The sequence below is a fragment of the Callithrix jacchus genome, chromosome 14, assembly GCF_049354715.1.
Source record: "Callithrix jacchus isolate 240 chromosome 14, calJac240_pri, whole genome shotgun sequence".
Classification (NCBI taxonomy): domain Eukaryota; kingdom Metazoa; phylum Chordata; class Mammalia; order Primates; family Cebidae; genus Callithrix; species Callithrix jacchus.
The window spans coordinates 85970166-85986602 of NC_133515.1; positions in this window are offsets into that span (position 1 = coordinate 85970166).

Genomic DNA, 16437 nt, shown 5'->3' on the forward strand with positions numbered 1-16437 from the left:
CTCCTTTGAAAGCACCAGCCAGTGACCCCACAGGCAGCACATACACAATAATGGCATTGTGTATTGGAAGGGCCAGATGCTATTATGACCCTTCACCTACCTTGTAGGCTGCCAACAGCAATGGCAGAGGCAGGAGAAACATTAATGGGGCCTCGACTCGCACTTCACAGCAAAGTAGCATGGGAAGTTTGAAAAGACTCTCTCAAAGTCACTGTCAAGTTGTTAAGGACCTGGGTCACCCTGCATCCCCATCTGGGGCTCCTTCCATATCAGTTTCTCTGAAGTTTAGTCTAACTTCTTGAAGTGAGTCAAGAAGAAGCTATTTCCAAAATTGGATATTGCATCTATAAGACACAAGCTTCACTGATGTCATGGAGTCTATGAGACACAAACTTCAACCTCGTATCATGGAATCTGGAATGGTAAGAACAGAGGAGGGAGCAAGCAGCCCATAAGAGGTCACTAAGCAGCTTTGGGTGCTGGGAGTGGTCACTACCAGAGGCTCAGCTTAGGAGGGCAAAACACTTCCCATCTTTGCCCAAATTGCCACAGCACCCAGCACAAAGCTGTAGGGGTTTCTTTGACTATCAAGAGACCTGTGGCCCCAGTGTGTTTTGAAATCGTGCTAACATGCTCTAAGGAACAGAGTAGGGCAGTAAAAATTGCTGGTCTGTGTTGATTTTCTCTTCTGCAAACAGCTCAGCCATCATTTCACACACAAGGAAAGAACTGCTGTCCAATGCCAGGCCCAGAGCTTCTTGGCTTGTGGCAAGTCTTTGGAAAGACAAAACCTAACTTCATTCATTTTAGCTGAAAGTACTCTGTGGTGGCATTTTTCTGGTCTCCAACTAAAAAAGTGAGTTTGACAAACAAAACATGGGGCATGACTCTAGCTCTTAATAAATTCCAAGCCTTCTTGGCCAAACCATTACTGGGCAATTTCTAGGAGAAAGGTATTCTCACTTAAAAAAAAAAAATTCCAGTTATCAGGGTCCTATGTCTGTTTATCTTTCTTTTGAGATGGAGTCTCACTCTGTCATCCAGGCTGGAATGCAGTAGCATGATCTCAGCTCACTGCAATCTCTGTCCCTGGCTTAAGCAATTCTCCTGCCTCAGCCTCCCAAGTAGCTGGGACTACAGGCATGTGCCACCATGCCTGGCTAATTTGTTGTATTTTTAGTATAGACGGGTTTTCACCATGTTGGCCAGGCTGGTCTCAAACTCCTGAGGGTAATCTTTCTGTTTCAAACTAAAAAGTATTATGTTATTGCCATAAAGAACATTGAAGAACTTGAGGAGGTATCACTCTGCGGAGCATAATGAGGTGAGGGGAGCCTTGAAGCCTCTGGGACTTTCTTCAAACAAGAAACCATCAGCTAGGAGCTGGGGCGATCACAGTCTCTATTGAAATACCACTGCTGACAGAATAGAAGCTGCCTATGTTGAGTGACTCCTCCCTGCCCTCTTTCAATATGCACATGAATTCTCAGCCATTGTCTTCCTAATAGAAATCCTTAACCTAGGCATGTTCACTCCTGGCTTTAAAAGGAATAGCCAACCCCTTAGCACCCAGAATTTTCTATAAGCTATCATTTTTTTTCACATCTATTGCAATAATTACTATTTGTACTGAAGATCCTAAAGAGCTGAAAGATCTTGGAGTTCAACCAGAATCATACACAAAAGACTCTGGAACCTGTACTACAGGAAGCAACCATGCCACCTGAGAAATTGATAGTCTTGCTCACTCAGGGCTCCTTTTTTTTTTTTTTTTTTTTTTTTTTTTTTTTGAGACAGAGTCTTGCTCTGTCTCCAGGCATCAGGTTGGAGTGCAGTGGCGCGATCTCGGCCCACTGCAACTTCCACCTCCCAGGTTCAAGAAATTCTCCTGCCTCAGCCTCCTGGGTAGCTGGGACTATAGGCACATGCCACTACACTCAGCTATTTTTTTTTTTTTTTTTTGTATTTTTAGTAGAGATAGGGTTTCATCATGTGGACCAGGATGGTTTCGCTCTCTTGACCTCATGATCCTCCCACCTCGGCCTCCCAAAGGGCTGTGATTACAGGCTTTAGCCACCACACCCAGCCCACTCAGGGCTCTTGACTCAACTGTGTGAAGAAAACATGCTGTTTGGAGTATGCATGTTCACATGGTCCACCCCCTATGTTCATGCAGATAGCATGGAGCTTTGCTATATAGCATATAACCATCCCCAAAGCATCAGCCAAGAACACCGTAGGAGATGCAACGGTTAATTGGAAAGTGTTTAATAAAGGCATGATTTTCAAGGGTATAGGCAAAGTTTACAGAAACCCTCAGAAAAAGGCAGTACTTTGGAGAAGTACTAAAAGTATGTTACTACCCTAGCCTAAAAAGCAAGGAGAGATTTTTGGAGCCCAGAGAAGGTGACCGTATGGAATGGGGTTGCCTGATAAGTGCTGTGGTCTTCTGGAGAGGGCTGCAGCCAACCTGTGGGGACTGACAGGGAGGACAGAGGAATCAATATCCCCACTTGTTGCAGCAGGTAGCTGGTCAGACATGAGCAGGGAAGCAGAGGCCTCTACCTGACCGAGAATGTCAGGCAACTATCAGGTGATGGTCAGGTGGTTATTAACTGTCTGTCTAAAATAATAGTTGGTCGCAGCCAGCATCAGGGAAAGGAAGTCTCCCTATAGATAGAAAAACCTGAAACTTGTGATTAGCTGCTTCCCGATAAGATCTTGGGAAAGTGAGCTCAAGCACATACACTAAGAGGCAAAAGGGCAGCGTTTAACTGGTATAAGACATCCCGGGACATCCCGCAGGTAGAGGGAAGAATGCCTCAGGTCAGCATGCGTACAATTCCAATAAACACACTGCACATGCTGCCCGCTTCCCATGTGCTAGCAGGACACCACGCATACGGGTAGCTCTCCGCAAGGGAAGAATCAAGGGAAAAGGGAAGCAAGATGCTGGAAGTATGCCAACATATAAAGCCCTAAGTCCAAGGTCAAAAGTGATACTGTCCTCCAAGATGCTCACTTGGCCCTCCTCCCAGAATATTTTGCTTTCTTTTCATTCCTGCTCTAAAGCTTTTTAATAAACTTTCACTCCTGCCCTAAACTTGCCTTGGTCTCTTTTTCTACCTTATGCCTTATCCGTCAAATTCTTTCTTCTGAGGAGGCAAGAACTGAGGTTGCTGCAGACCCATACAGATTCACTGCTGGTAACTTGGATCCCTTCCACTTCCAACAAACTCACTCTTTCTTCCTTTGATTTCCTGCCAATGCCTCTCAAGGGCAGGAGCCCCAGGGATGCCGTGAACAGGGGTCTGCCTCCCAGAAGTGTGGGGAGGTATGGACAGTGGTCTGCAGGGCCAGACAGAAGATACCCAGCACCACCTGCAATTTCTTACTTTCCGCCTTTTAGTCACAGTTTTATAATCTAGCCCTAGACTTCCCTAGAACTCTGAAAAAATGTACTTTTCCACTTCACAAGGTTTGGTTCTGCTTTCTGATAGCAAGAGAACATTGTGAACAGAAATGTGAATGGTCTTCATCATGATTTCTGATGAGAAGACATTGTGTTGACCTTTTGAGGCACATCCCCAGATCGGGTAATAACTTGGAAGAACAGCACATAATGACCCCTTGGTCTGTTCTTGAGATTTTATTGACACCTGGCCACCTGTAATTATTGGAGCCAGTACAAATTTCACAGTCACTGACTTGAGTGTGCAAAAATGTAATTTTCTCTATTCTCTTATAATTGAGTGTAATTTCTGCCTTGAGCCTTCATTCTGCCTCAAAGCAAAGAAAATTTAGTCAATTTCAGATAAATTCATTCAAGTTCAGTCATTTCTTAGTCAATTCTAGTTAATAATGCAGTCACAATTCAGTTTAAAATTCTTTCTCTCCCTTTTTTTCCCCCTCTCTCCCTCCACTCTGGAATTGAATTTAAAATCTCAAGGGCTTATCCAAAAAGTCTACTTCTTGATCTTAATGGGTCCTGTTTGCCTCTGGGCAAACAGAGGGCAGGCACTTCCTTGAAAGAGAACCTGGGTGGTCCACAAAATACAAAGGGGCTCCCATTTCTTCCCTCTGTTGAGAGTGCAGCTCAGTCCTGACCCAGTTCTCACCTAATCCTGGGTTCCCAGTGGCTCTCTCTTTCTCTGCTAAATCGCATTCAACAAGGAAGGCTTTGGGACACTATGGGTACCCTCCTGTGCCACTTAGACCTATGAACAGCAGTCTCTAGTCCTCTCGTGTCTGAACACCAGTCCTCCTTTGCCATATCAAGATGACATTAGGCTGGGCATGGTGACTCATGCCTATAATCCCAACACTTTGGGAGACGGAGGGGGACAGATCACTTGAGGTCAGGAGTTATAGACCAGCCTGGCCGACATGGTGAAAACTCATCTCTACTAAAAATACAAAAAAAATTAGCCTGGCATGGTGTCAGGTGCCTGTAATCCCAGCTAGTCAGGAGGCTGAGGCTGAAGAATTGCTTGAAATCAGGAGGTGGAGGTTGCAGTGAGCCAAGATCAAGCCACTGCACTCCAGCCTGGGTGACAGAGTAAGACTCTGTCCCCCACCCCACCCCCCAGCAAAAAAAAAGAAAAAGGGCTGGGCATGGTGGCTCGTGCCTGTAATCCCAGCACTTTGGGAGGCCAAAGCAAGTGGATAGCCTGAAGTCAGGAGTTCAAGACCAGTCTGACCAATATGATGAAACCTCGTCTCTACTAAAAATACAAAAATTAGTTGGGTGTGGTGGCATGCACTGTAATCCCAGATACTTAAGAGGCTGAGACGGAAGAATCGCTTGAACCCAGGAGGTAGAGTTTGCAGTGAGCCAAGATCATGCCATTGCACTTCAGCCGAGGCAATAAGAGCAAAACTCCATCTCAAAAAAAAAAAAGCCCCCAGAAGAAATCATTCCTGCTGATACCTCCATGTTGGACTTCCAGCTTCCAGAACTGGGAAGAAATGAATTTCTGCTGCATAAGCTACCCAGTTTGTGGTACTTTGTTATGGCATCCCTAGTGAACTAATGCAGATTGTGAGAAAATTATTCTTTTTATTTAACAATCACACCTATTTTTTTTCTTTTTTTTGAGACAGATTCTCACTCTGTCACCCAGGCTAGAGTGCAGTGGTGCAATCATGGCTCACTGCAGCCTCAACCTCCCAGCCTCATGTGATCCTCCCACATCAGCCTTTTAAGTAGCAGGGACCACAGGTGTGCACCACCACATTTAGTTAATTTTTAAAATTTTTGTAGAGATAGGGTTTTGCCATGTTTCCCAGGCTGGTCTCGAACTCCTGGGCTCAGGCAATCTCCCACCTCAGCCACCCAAAATGCTGGGATTACACACTTGACCCTCTACTCTCAGCCCATTTTGAGATTCTTTGAAACATTAAAACCAGCTCCAGAAATCCTTAAGAGAGGCCATAATTTACAGTAACCCATCTTGAAATGTGTCCACTGTTTCCTGGTTCAGAGATAAAGCTATCAAAAGTTAATCATGTGGAGCCGGGGGCAGTGACTCACACCTGTAATCCCAGCACTTTGGGATGCTGAGGTAAGGAGTTTCAGACCAGACTGGCCAACATGGTGAGATCCTGTCTCTACTAAAAATACAAAAATTAGCTGAGCAGTAGCTGTGCACCTGTAATCCCAGCTACTTGGGAGGCTGAAGCAGGAGAATTACTTGAGCCCAGGAGGTGGAGGTTGTGGTGAGCAGAGAATGGACCATTGCAATCCAGTCTGGGTGAGAGAGTGAGGCCCTGTCTCAAAAAAAAAAAAATGCTAATCATGTGGGAATCCTGGTCTGCAATGAAAAGGTACGAACGAATGATGCATACAGCAACATGAATGACCCTTAGTATAACTATGCCAAGAAAAAGAAACTAAACCAAAAAAAATAAATCTGTATGAAATTCCAGGTTGAGCACAGTGGCTCATGCCTATGTGCCTATATTCTCAACACTTTGGGAGACCAAGGTGGGACGATCACTAGAGGCCTGAACAACATAGTAAGACTCTGTCTCTACAAAAAAATTTAAAAATTAGCCAGGCATGGTGACGCATGCCTGAGGTCCCAGCTACTCAGGAAGCTGAGGTGGGAGGGTCACTTGAGCCCAGTCAGTCAACACTGCAATGAGTTGTGATGGCACCACTGCAAGCCAGCCTTGGTGACAAAGTGAGACCCTTTCTCTACAAAAAATAAAATAATGAAATTTAAAATCCCAAACAATGCCAACTAGTCCACAGTGACAGAAAGAAGATCAACAATTGCCTAGATGGGATGAGAAGGGGTGTATAGGGAGGAATTACAAAGGGCCGTGGGGAAACTTTTGAGGCTGATGGATATGTTTATTATCTTGATTGTGGTGATGGTTTTGACACAGCCGGCTGGGTGGGGGTCCCTGGAAAAATTCCAACTAGCCTGCCCACTAAGGTGGAGCCTCTGGAAGTTGGTGCCCTTTGCAGTGGGAGGAGCGGGACCCTCTCTTCCTGTGTGGAACCTGGGATTCCAATGGTGGGCAGGAAGCACTCCAGCAGGAACTCTGGCCTAGTGAGAGTCTCTGCTGCCCCCTCTTCTCCCTTTTTACCCAATAAAACCCTGTCTTACTCAGTGGTCTGGAAGCCTAAATTTTTGTGGCCATAGGACAAAGAACCCCATCTTTAGCTGAACTAAGGAAAAGCCCTGCAACAGTTTCATGGACACATACGTGTGTATAAACCCGTCAAACTGTGTATTTCAAAGACGTGTCAGTTCTACCTGAAAAATAAAAACGCTAATGATGTGAGCTGCTCATACCGTTATTCTTAAACATAGTTTAAATATGTTCCTAACATTGGTCCCCTTTTTCTATTTATTCACATTTAATGTCAAAATAATACACAAACAAAGGAAGGGTTATTTGATGTACACCAGGTTAGAGGCATGTTTGCTCTTGGTTCTTTATTAGTAGGAAGTCTATTTTAAAGTTGACATTGTTGTAAATTAGAATCTACATAGATCAACTCCTGTTCTGCATAAATGCCAAAAGGAAATTAATCTGGTCTAAAGATATGCTCCTTTCACAAGGCCAAAGTCTTTTAATCACATCCCCTCCCTGGATTATTCTTCAGAGCCAGTGTTGGGTAATTTATCTTCTTTAAATATTATAAATATGGGGGTTTTTTTAGGGGAGGGGCCTATTTTTGTCATGGTAGTTCTAAATGTATAAATGGGATGTATTTTTTTTTTTAAGTGATGAGCAAGCAGGAGTGAAATTTCCAAGCAATAAGGTAATAAAGTTAAAAGTAGGGTTATAAGTAATGGTTGATGTCCCATTCCCCCATTCGGCACAGACAAACCATCCTTATGGATAAATATAAAGGGGAACTGAATCTGCTATCTGCTCTTCAGTCCAAAAGCAATTTTGGACTAGGCTTTTTTGTTTTGTTTTTGTTCTTTTGAGGCGGCGTCTTGCTCTGTCACCAGGCTGGAGTGCCGTGGCGTGATCTCGGCTCACTGCAACCTCCGCCTCCCGGGTTCAAGCAATTCTCCGTGCTCAGCCTCTGCAGTAGCTGGGACTACAGGCGCGTGCCACCACACCCAGCTAATTTTTGTATTTTTGGTTGAGATGCGATTTTCCATGTTGGCCAAGATGGTCTCAATCTCCAGACCTCGTGATCCACCGCCCTCGGTCCCCCAAAGTGCTGGGATTACAGGCAAGAGCCACCGCACCCGGGCTGGACTAAGTTACAATACAATTAAATAATAATTTAAATACAGTGTTTAAATACTGTAACTTTCTCTGAGAAAAATGCACACAATATTTGAGTTGTCTCCCTCTTGTTGCATAACCCTGGGAAATTGCGAAACTCAGTTCTGCTTATGTTCCACCAGGAATTCATATCACTCAATGTCTTTCCCCAAATTTGCCACACACGCAAATGCATGTGCACACATTCATAAACAATAACAAGAGTGAAGAATCTCTTTTGAGAAGTTGGTACCACTGTCAGCCATTATCTTTCCAAAGCTCAGGGTACTGATGGTGGCAGTGGCTCATTTGGAGCAGCCGCTGCAGGGACGCCAGCTGCAGTGGGGGAGGTGCAGCTGAGGCTACGTGCTCCACAGAGCGGGGGGAATAGGCGGGAGTCCAACCCTGTACTGAGTTGGCTGGGCGAGAATCCCTCACTCCCCAGTCCAGCCGCAGTCACATGGACGCAGCTCCAGACCTAGGTACCCCCGTACTCTCAGGGGCATGAAAAGCCCCCTACCCCCTCAGGCCCAGTGCCTGTTCCCGCTCCCTGGCCTCTCCCCACTCCCGGCACCCACACCAATTTCAGAGCGAAGTTGAAGGTGAGCCTGGGTGCTGTCAGGGCCCGGTTAAGTGGGTACACGCATGCAGTTCCTCCCTTCTGAGCCCATAAAAACCTTGGATTCAGCCACACCTGCATGCTTGTCAGGATAACCTACCTGTGAAAAGGAGCTGCCCACTATGGGTCTCCTCTCCACTGAGAGCTCTTCCACTCATCAGGACCACCTGCCTATGGAAAGGAGCTACTCACTTTGGGTCTCCAAACAGAGCTGTTCTGTCACTCAATGAAGCCCCTCTCCATCTTACTCACTCTCCAGTTGTCCACACACCTCATTCTTCCTGGACATGGGACAAGAACTCAGGACCCATTGAATGGTGGGACTGAAAGAGCTGTAACACAAACAGGCCTGAAACATGTCCCCTACTCGCCACATTGTGTGTGATGAGAAGGAGAAAAGAGCCACAGCCCTTCTGGGAGCCCAGACCTCAGGGATCCCCAAGCCATGGTTGTGACATCGGGTAACTCCCTCTTTGGGGCTCTGTGGTTCCTGGAGTCCCCGAGCTTTCTGGTGCTATTGCATTCCCCTTGTCCACATGCTGGTGCCTACAGCAGAAGCTGCTTGCAGTACGTCTGGTCCAGGTGCAGCCTCATCTGTGCTGGCGTCTGGTCCCCACAGCCAGCACACCTGGCTGTGAGCAGGGGCTGGACCCCACACTTGCTTGCTCATACACCCTTGCAGGTGTGGGATCAGGGCTGGAAGGAGGAGCCAAGTGCAGCCTGTCAGGCCGAGTAGACAGAAGGAGCCCAGCGGGCATAGGCAAAACCCAAGCAGAGGCACTGCTAGCCACAGAGGTTTCCAGCTGCCAAAGTGACACCTAAGGATCCCATGACAGTACATACATGTGAAAGTAAATACACAAATAAACAACCAGTCAAAAGTCAAGAAATTCAAATCTGCTGTTATTTCCCTACAGGGAATTAGCAAACCATCCCACAGTTCATAAGGACATTGACACGGTTTTCCCAAAGGTTCTTCTGATAACATGGCCGAGCAGTGATCTTACAGTTTGGGAAGAATTCTCAATTAATTCCTTCTTTGTGTGCTGTGTTCTGACTCAAAGCCCACTGCTTCTTTCCCCAAGCTATCTTGTCTTCACACCAGAGCTGAGTTTCAGAGGACAGGGACAATTCTCTATTACAAGTGGAGAGACTCATACCTAGGGGACAAAGCCAAAGATCTGAAGATGTTTCTCAGGCTTGGGGAGCAGAAGAAAAGGCAGGAATGAAGAAAGAAAGGGCCCGCATTCAACCTGTGGACGAACTTTTCAGGCCAGAGTCTTCCCTACAACCACCTCAGCAACCAGCTCCCAGGAAAACTCAGCTGAATTTAACCTTTCCTTTCCTTCTAGTGTGGGATCTTGTCTAATAATGCTAAATTCCATTTGTGGATATTCTATTTCACAGCCTGCTCATCATGCAGCAATGGGCTACATGTAGTGTAATTAAATAAGACATATAAAGTATTTATAACACAGCCTGGCACTTTCAATAAATGTGAACATCAACATCATCATCAACTGAGTCAATGAGATTATTCACATTTTACTTTTTAAAAAATATTCTGACCTTCTGATGTGCATGAATGATCTTTGGAAGAGTGCAAAGGGATTGTTTCCATGATTAGCATCTACATTATTTTATTTGAAACCAGATCAATAAATCTGTACCAATAAGTGGGAGAAAAAAAATAATTCTACGTTTGTTACAGGGTTTGAGCTTTGGGTTCCTCTAATAATCACTAGCAAGGTAAAGATGACAGTCAGACCTTAGGACACCACACTGCTGCTCTGAAAAGCCAAACTATTGCAGAGCTACATTTTTAACTACGTGAATGTTAATGACAAAAAGGACCTTGGGAGTCATCTATTATCAGCCACAGGGATTGTGAAAGCCCCAATAGATTCCTGCTAAATCTCCTGGAAGATATTTTACAGGAAAGCCCAAAATATGAAACAGGTAAAATTGGAGGGCCTGGTGCAGTGGCTTATTCCTGTAATTCCAGCACTTTGGGAGATTCAGGCAGGAGGATTACATGCACCCAGGAGTTTGAGACCAGCCTGGACAACATGGAAAGACCCCGTTTCTACCAAAAATAAAAATAAAAATTAGCCTGGCATAGTGGCATATGCCTGTAGTCCCAGGCATCCACCGATGCCACAGGGTAGGTGTATATGGTGATGTCCATATGAAATTCTGGGAATGACTTCTCCCTGAGAAATATCTGCATGGGGAAGAAAAGTTAGCAAATTCACATACTGCACTTCAATTTACACCTATAAACGCTTTGCTGTTAATCTTTTTGCTAAAATGAGAGATCATTGCCTTGATTATACATGTCGTGCTCTTTTTCTTAAGTACTATGAAACAATTTAACATGGAAAATGTTTGTGATGTGTTAAATGAACCAGAATAATGCGATGATATGTACATTATGATTAGCAACTATGTTGTACATACACAAGTAAAAGAAAATACTTGAATAAGCAAAACTAAAAATGATAATGCTTATAAAATTCAAATATTTTAATGAAACAAACATTTTTGCAAAAATCAACATTTCTTAATTTAAAATATATCTGGGAGTAGAAATTGTTTTCTTGTAATAGAGACTTTAATCAGTAGTTAGTAGGAAGCCACTTTACAAATCTAATTCCCTGGCCCCAGCCACACCACCTCTCTGGCATGGTGGCAAGGCATAGTGGCTCATGCCTGTAATCCCAGAACTTTGCTGGGAGGTGGGCTGGCTGAGGGCCAGAGACCAGGAGATTGGGCTGAGGTCAGAGGTGGCTGAGCATGGGACTTCTTCTGAGATCTACAACTCAGAGCTGAGGTTATCTGAAAGTCCCCATCCAGGAACAAAATTAAAAAACAGTGACCATCCAGCAAAGCCATCAATCCAAAGTGACTTGTCAGGGACAAAGAAGGCTTGGAAGACAACCTGGAAGACTTCTTTGGGCTGTAAAGCGAATCTGAAGTTGGTTGTCATAGACTTTTTTTTTTTTTTTTTTAGATGGAGTCTCACTCTGTTGCCCAGGCTGGAGTGCAGTGGTGTAATCTTGGCTCACTGCAACCTCTGCCTTCCAAGTTCAAATGATTCTCCTGCCTCAGCCTCCCAAGTAGCTGTAAGTACAGGAGTATGCCACCATGCCCAGCTAATTTTTGTATTTTTAGTAGAGACAGGGTTTCACCGTCTTGGACAAGATGTTCTCAATCTCTTGACCTCATGATCCACCTGCCTCAGCCTCCCAAAGTGCTGGGATTACAGGTGTGTGCCACCGTGCCTAGCCACCATAAACTCTTATAGCCTTCCTCCTGTCAAGGCCAGAGTCTGGTAAGATTTTCAGAATCTGAAAAGTTCAGTATGGTTGAACTTCCAACCCCAAGTAAAGTTTGAAATATAGATATCTCATTTTTAAAATGTAGTAGGAATAACACAGACTTAGGAATCAGAGAGACCAGGGTTCAAATCCCAGATCAGCTACCTGCCAGTTATATGACTTGAGAAAATTATGTAAACTTTTCCAGCCTCAGTTTCCTCATCTGGAAACATGGGTATGGTAGAGGAGACTATTTGTCCCCCCAAATTGGGACTCTTCTTCCATGGTATAGAAACGTTGCTGGTAAACAGCTTTCTTCTTGACTACATTCCCCAGCCCTTTTGCATCTAAGTGGAGCCATGTAGTAAGTCCTGGCCATCAGAATATAAGCAGGAATGATGGGTGTCAGCTCTGGGCAAAGACAGTCAAGGATCTGGCCTACCTTCCCCATACTCTCTTCCCTATAAGTCATGTATTGAAGATGTCGATGTTGCAAGATGGAAGGGCTTAAATCCCTGAGTCACCATGTGGAAGAGGGCTGTTTAAGAGAATGTCCCAATGTCTACACTGGCATTGTGTGAATAATAACTCTTACTGTGCTAAGTCACTGAAAGTTGGGGACTGTTAGTTACAGAAGTTAGCCTACCCTTTAAAAAAAAAAAAAACTAATTTATATGTAAGAATTGAATCTATTTCAATAAAACACTTTTTCTTATTATCATACAAAAAAACTAGATAAATGTTTTTCAAGCTTGTGGTACATTTAGGATACTTTGATTCTGCATATACACTAACTAGTGTACATGAAATTTGCTTTGGAGAATCCTTGGAGGAACCTTAAAGGGTTAAGCAGTCAACCTCCAAAGGCACAACGTGCCTGCGTGATGACTGATTCAGACCATAAGCTGTGCACACTAAGATTCAAGAGAAACAGGAACATGTTTCTACTATAATCACCAGATCAGAAGCTACTTAGGGCAGACACCTGGATGTCACATGTTAGTTTCTGATAGAATTACGTATCACACGAGCAACTCCAGATGGATTGCTCTAAGGTATATAACAATAGCCAGACTGATTTTTTTTTTAATGATGGTTAATGATCCTCCAAAGGAAGGCCAGCTTCTGAAAAGACAAATGTAAAGTGACTGCCTAATGAAGTGCTTGGAACACAGACATGACCTTTCCCTGCCAGCTCACCATAATAGTTGCCTGCTTGTCTCTCGGTTACCTGCTCATCTCACGTCTAGACCAGGGAACTGTGTTGCAAAAAGCATCCCTTCAGATATGGAGGACCAGGTGTGTCCTAGGTAGACCTTGACTAGTGGAAAATTTTTCTTAGCTTTTGAGATACAGGAGAGCCCACTGGTGAAGCTGATAGAATTTGAGAGGTAAAACATTTCTCAGATTGTTTCAATGACTTTCAGTCTTGGCTCAAAATGGATGTCACACTAGAACCATCGTTTGCTGATCAATTAGTTCAGGGCCACATCAAACAAAATGGCATGGAATTTATTTAACACGTTAAGGGGGAAAGACTAGTACCTTACAAACTAATGTTTAGTATACATAGTGATATTTTAGATGCCATGGTTTGAGCTATGATATGACCTGATCTTTTTTTATTTAAAGTGACGTTTTGAAGGTGGGCCTCATTTTTCTTTCCTTGAATGTAGACTCTACATAGTGACTGGCTTCTAAAGAATGGAATACGGAGGAAGTGAAGGTGACTTTTGAGATTAGGACTTGCTCTGGGGGAAGCCAGCTGCTCTGTTGTAAAAACAATCAAGCAGCCCCACAGAACGGTTGATATGACATGTAACTGAGGCCCCCCACAAACAGACAGGGAACTGAGGCCTTCATGTGAGTGAGAGATCACAGCCATGTAGATGAACTATCTTAAAGAGAATCATCCAACCCCAGTCAAGCCTTCAGATGACTGCAATCCTGGCTGACATCTTGACTGCAAATTCCTGACAGATCCTTTTGAGTTGCCCCCAAATTCCTGACCCACACAAACTGTGAGATAATGTTTGTTATCTTAAGCTGCTAATTTTTGGCGTAGTTTTTTATATAAAAACAGACAATTAATAGAGGCACCCTTTTCCAAGACCAACAGCTTTAGAGCTAGGGCCCTCTTATGCACAAAACAAAGCATACAATATTGCATTTTAGTTAGAGAGGGGTGTGTGTTTGTGTGTGTGTGTGTGTGCAAGTGCAACATACATACAGTGTACAATCTCATTGTGCAACTCAAGGAATTTTTGCCTATATAGTATATACCCATATAACTACCACCTATGTTAAGATGTGAAACATTTCCAAGAAATTCCTTCATGTCCACAACCAGCTGATAGCTCTTACCAGGGATCACCATTTTTCTTTTTCTTTTTCTTTTTCTTTTGAAACAGAGTCTTGTTCTTATCACCTAGGCTGGAGTGCAATGGCATGATCTCAGCTCACTGCAATCTCCACCTCCCAGGTTCCCAGGTTCAGGTGATTATCCAGTCTCAGCCTACTGAGTAGCTGGTATTACAGGCAAGCACCACCACTCTCTGCTAATTTTTTTCTATTTTTAGTAGAGACAGGGTTTCACCATGTTGGCCAGGCTGGTCTCGAACTCCTGACCTTATGGTTCACCCACCTCGGCCTCCTGAAGTGCTGGGATTATAGGTGTGCGCCACCGTGCCCCGCCAATCTCCACTTTTCTAACTATTTAATATAACAATGGATTACTTGCCTGTTCCCAAACTCCATGTAAATAGAATGTTTTAACCTGTACTCTTTAACATCTAGTTTCTTTCACTCATCATAACGATTTTAAAATCTATCCTGTTGTTACATGGTTCATTAGTTTGTTCCTTTCATTGCTAGGTAGTATTCCATTGTACAATTATGTCGAATTTATCTATTTCCCTATGGATAAACATTTGAGTTGTTTCCCATTTGAGGCTATTATGAGTAGAACTATAAATTTTCTTACACCAGTCTCTTTGCAGACCTTTACGTTCAATATTCTTGGGTAAATTCTTGGGAGTGGAATTGACGGGTCACAGAGAATATTTTTAAATATCAGTTTTCCAAAATAGTTGTACTCTTTTTATATGCCCACTCAAAATAATTCTTTTTTATTATTATTTAAATCAACTCCAGTTTAAAAAGAAAGAAAAACAAAAGTTGGTCTTAATGAAAAATAAATGACAATGAATAAAGAGCTTTCTAAATTATTTGGAATAGTCAAGGAAACTCATGTGCAATGTGCAGAGCTATCTGACAGCAAATCCCCCAGGCAAACACTTTGATTTTGATCATTGGTTTGGAAACAATTTTAGCCACTTAGATCAAAGTTTTTCACAAAGATGAGTCAAGCAGGGGCCCAAATCCCAAGAGGAGAAGAATTTACATAAAGCGTCCTCCAGATGAGATTTTCACTTTGTTAAAACGGACTACCCAAAGGGGAAAGGAAGCCTTCCCACGTGGCACCCTTGTTCACCCGGCCAGCCCAGCGCTGTGACAAATGAAGCCTAACACAGCTCGCCTACAGGCACTGATTTGGCTTTGTGTTTCCCCTGAGTTCTGCTTCAAATAAACAGATCAGGGAAGTTTATTAATGATGCACTCTGGGGCATCAGGCTGTGATAGGCAGCAGGCTGCACACAGCCCCACTGGCCGGTCTGCAGCCTTCACAGGAGGCAGCGCTAAGTCCTGCCTGTTTCTGCGACATCCTGATACCCACGGTGATGCTTTCATTGGTTGTAACGGAGTTAAGGAGGAAGAAAGGAAGACTGGAAAGCCAGAATAGCAACTCCAATCTCAGCAACTTCAGGGGGACGCTCAGAGATGCTCAATGCAATGTTTGCCTGTTTGGAAAATTTCAAAATTGGCAACAACCTAGATGCCCCAAAGTAGGAAATGGTTAAATAAAAGCCCCTCTTCCCCCTGTAGACAATGGGAATCATTGTGTTTGAGAGCAGAGAGATTATACAACGAGGCCTTAGAAAAATCCTGAGGCAGCAATGGACTGAGCACAGGGTGGAGGTTGAGGCGGGGGTGCAAAAAGAGCACCAGATCAGAGGGCTCTAAGCACATCATAGACAATTATTTCCAGACCACTCAGGAATAAAGGAGTGCAAACCAATGAAATTCTTACGACGTTCATTATTAATAAGCGCCCTAGCTTCCAGAAGGAAAGGAGTAAGAAACTCCTTTTTTTTTTTTTTAAGACAGGGTCTCACTTCCAAAGTCCAGGCTGGCTTGCAGTGGCACTGTTACAGCTCACTGCAGCCTCAACTTCCTGGGCTCAGGTGATTCTCCCATCTCAGCCTCCTGAGTACCTGGGATTACAGGTGGGTGCCAATATCCCCAGCTAATTTTTGTATTTTTAGTAGAGACAGAGTCTCACCATGTTGCCCAGGCTGGTCTCGAACTCCTGAGCTCAAATGATCAGCCTGCCTCAACTTTCCAAAGTGCTGAGATTTACAAGCATGAGTCACTGCACCTGGCTGAAACTGCACGTTTTTGAGTAGCTACCGTGGGTCAAGCACTGGGTCAGGCACTCACCACGTATTAATTGCCTTAATCCCCACAATAGGTCTGTGAAGCAAGTGCCATGATCCTCATTTCAAACGTGAGCTCTGCCTCAGAGAAGTTAAAAAAAAACTTTCAGAAGTTCCCCCAACTAACCAGAGAAAGAGCAGGATTCAAACGCCAGTCTTTCTAGGCCAAGCCCTTGTTCTAGACTTTACTGACAGCAAATAA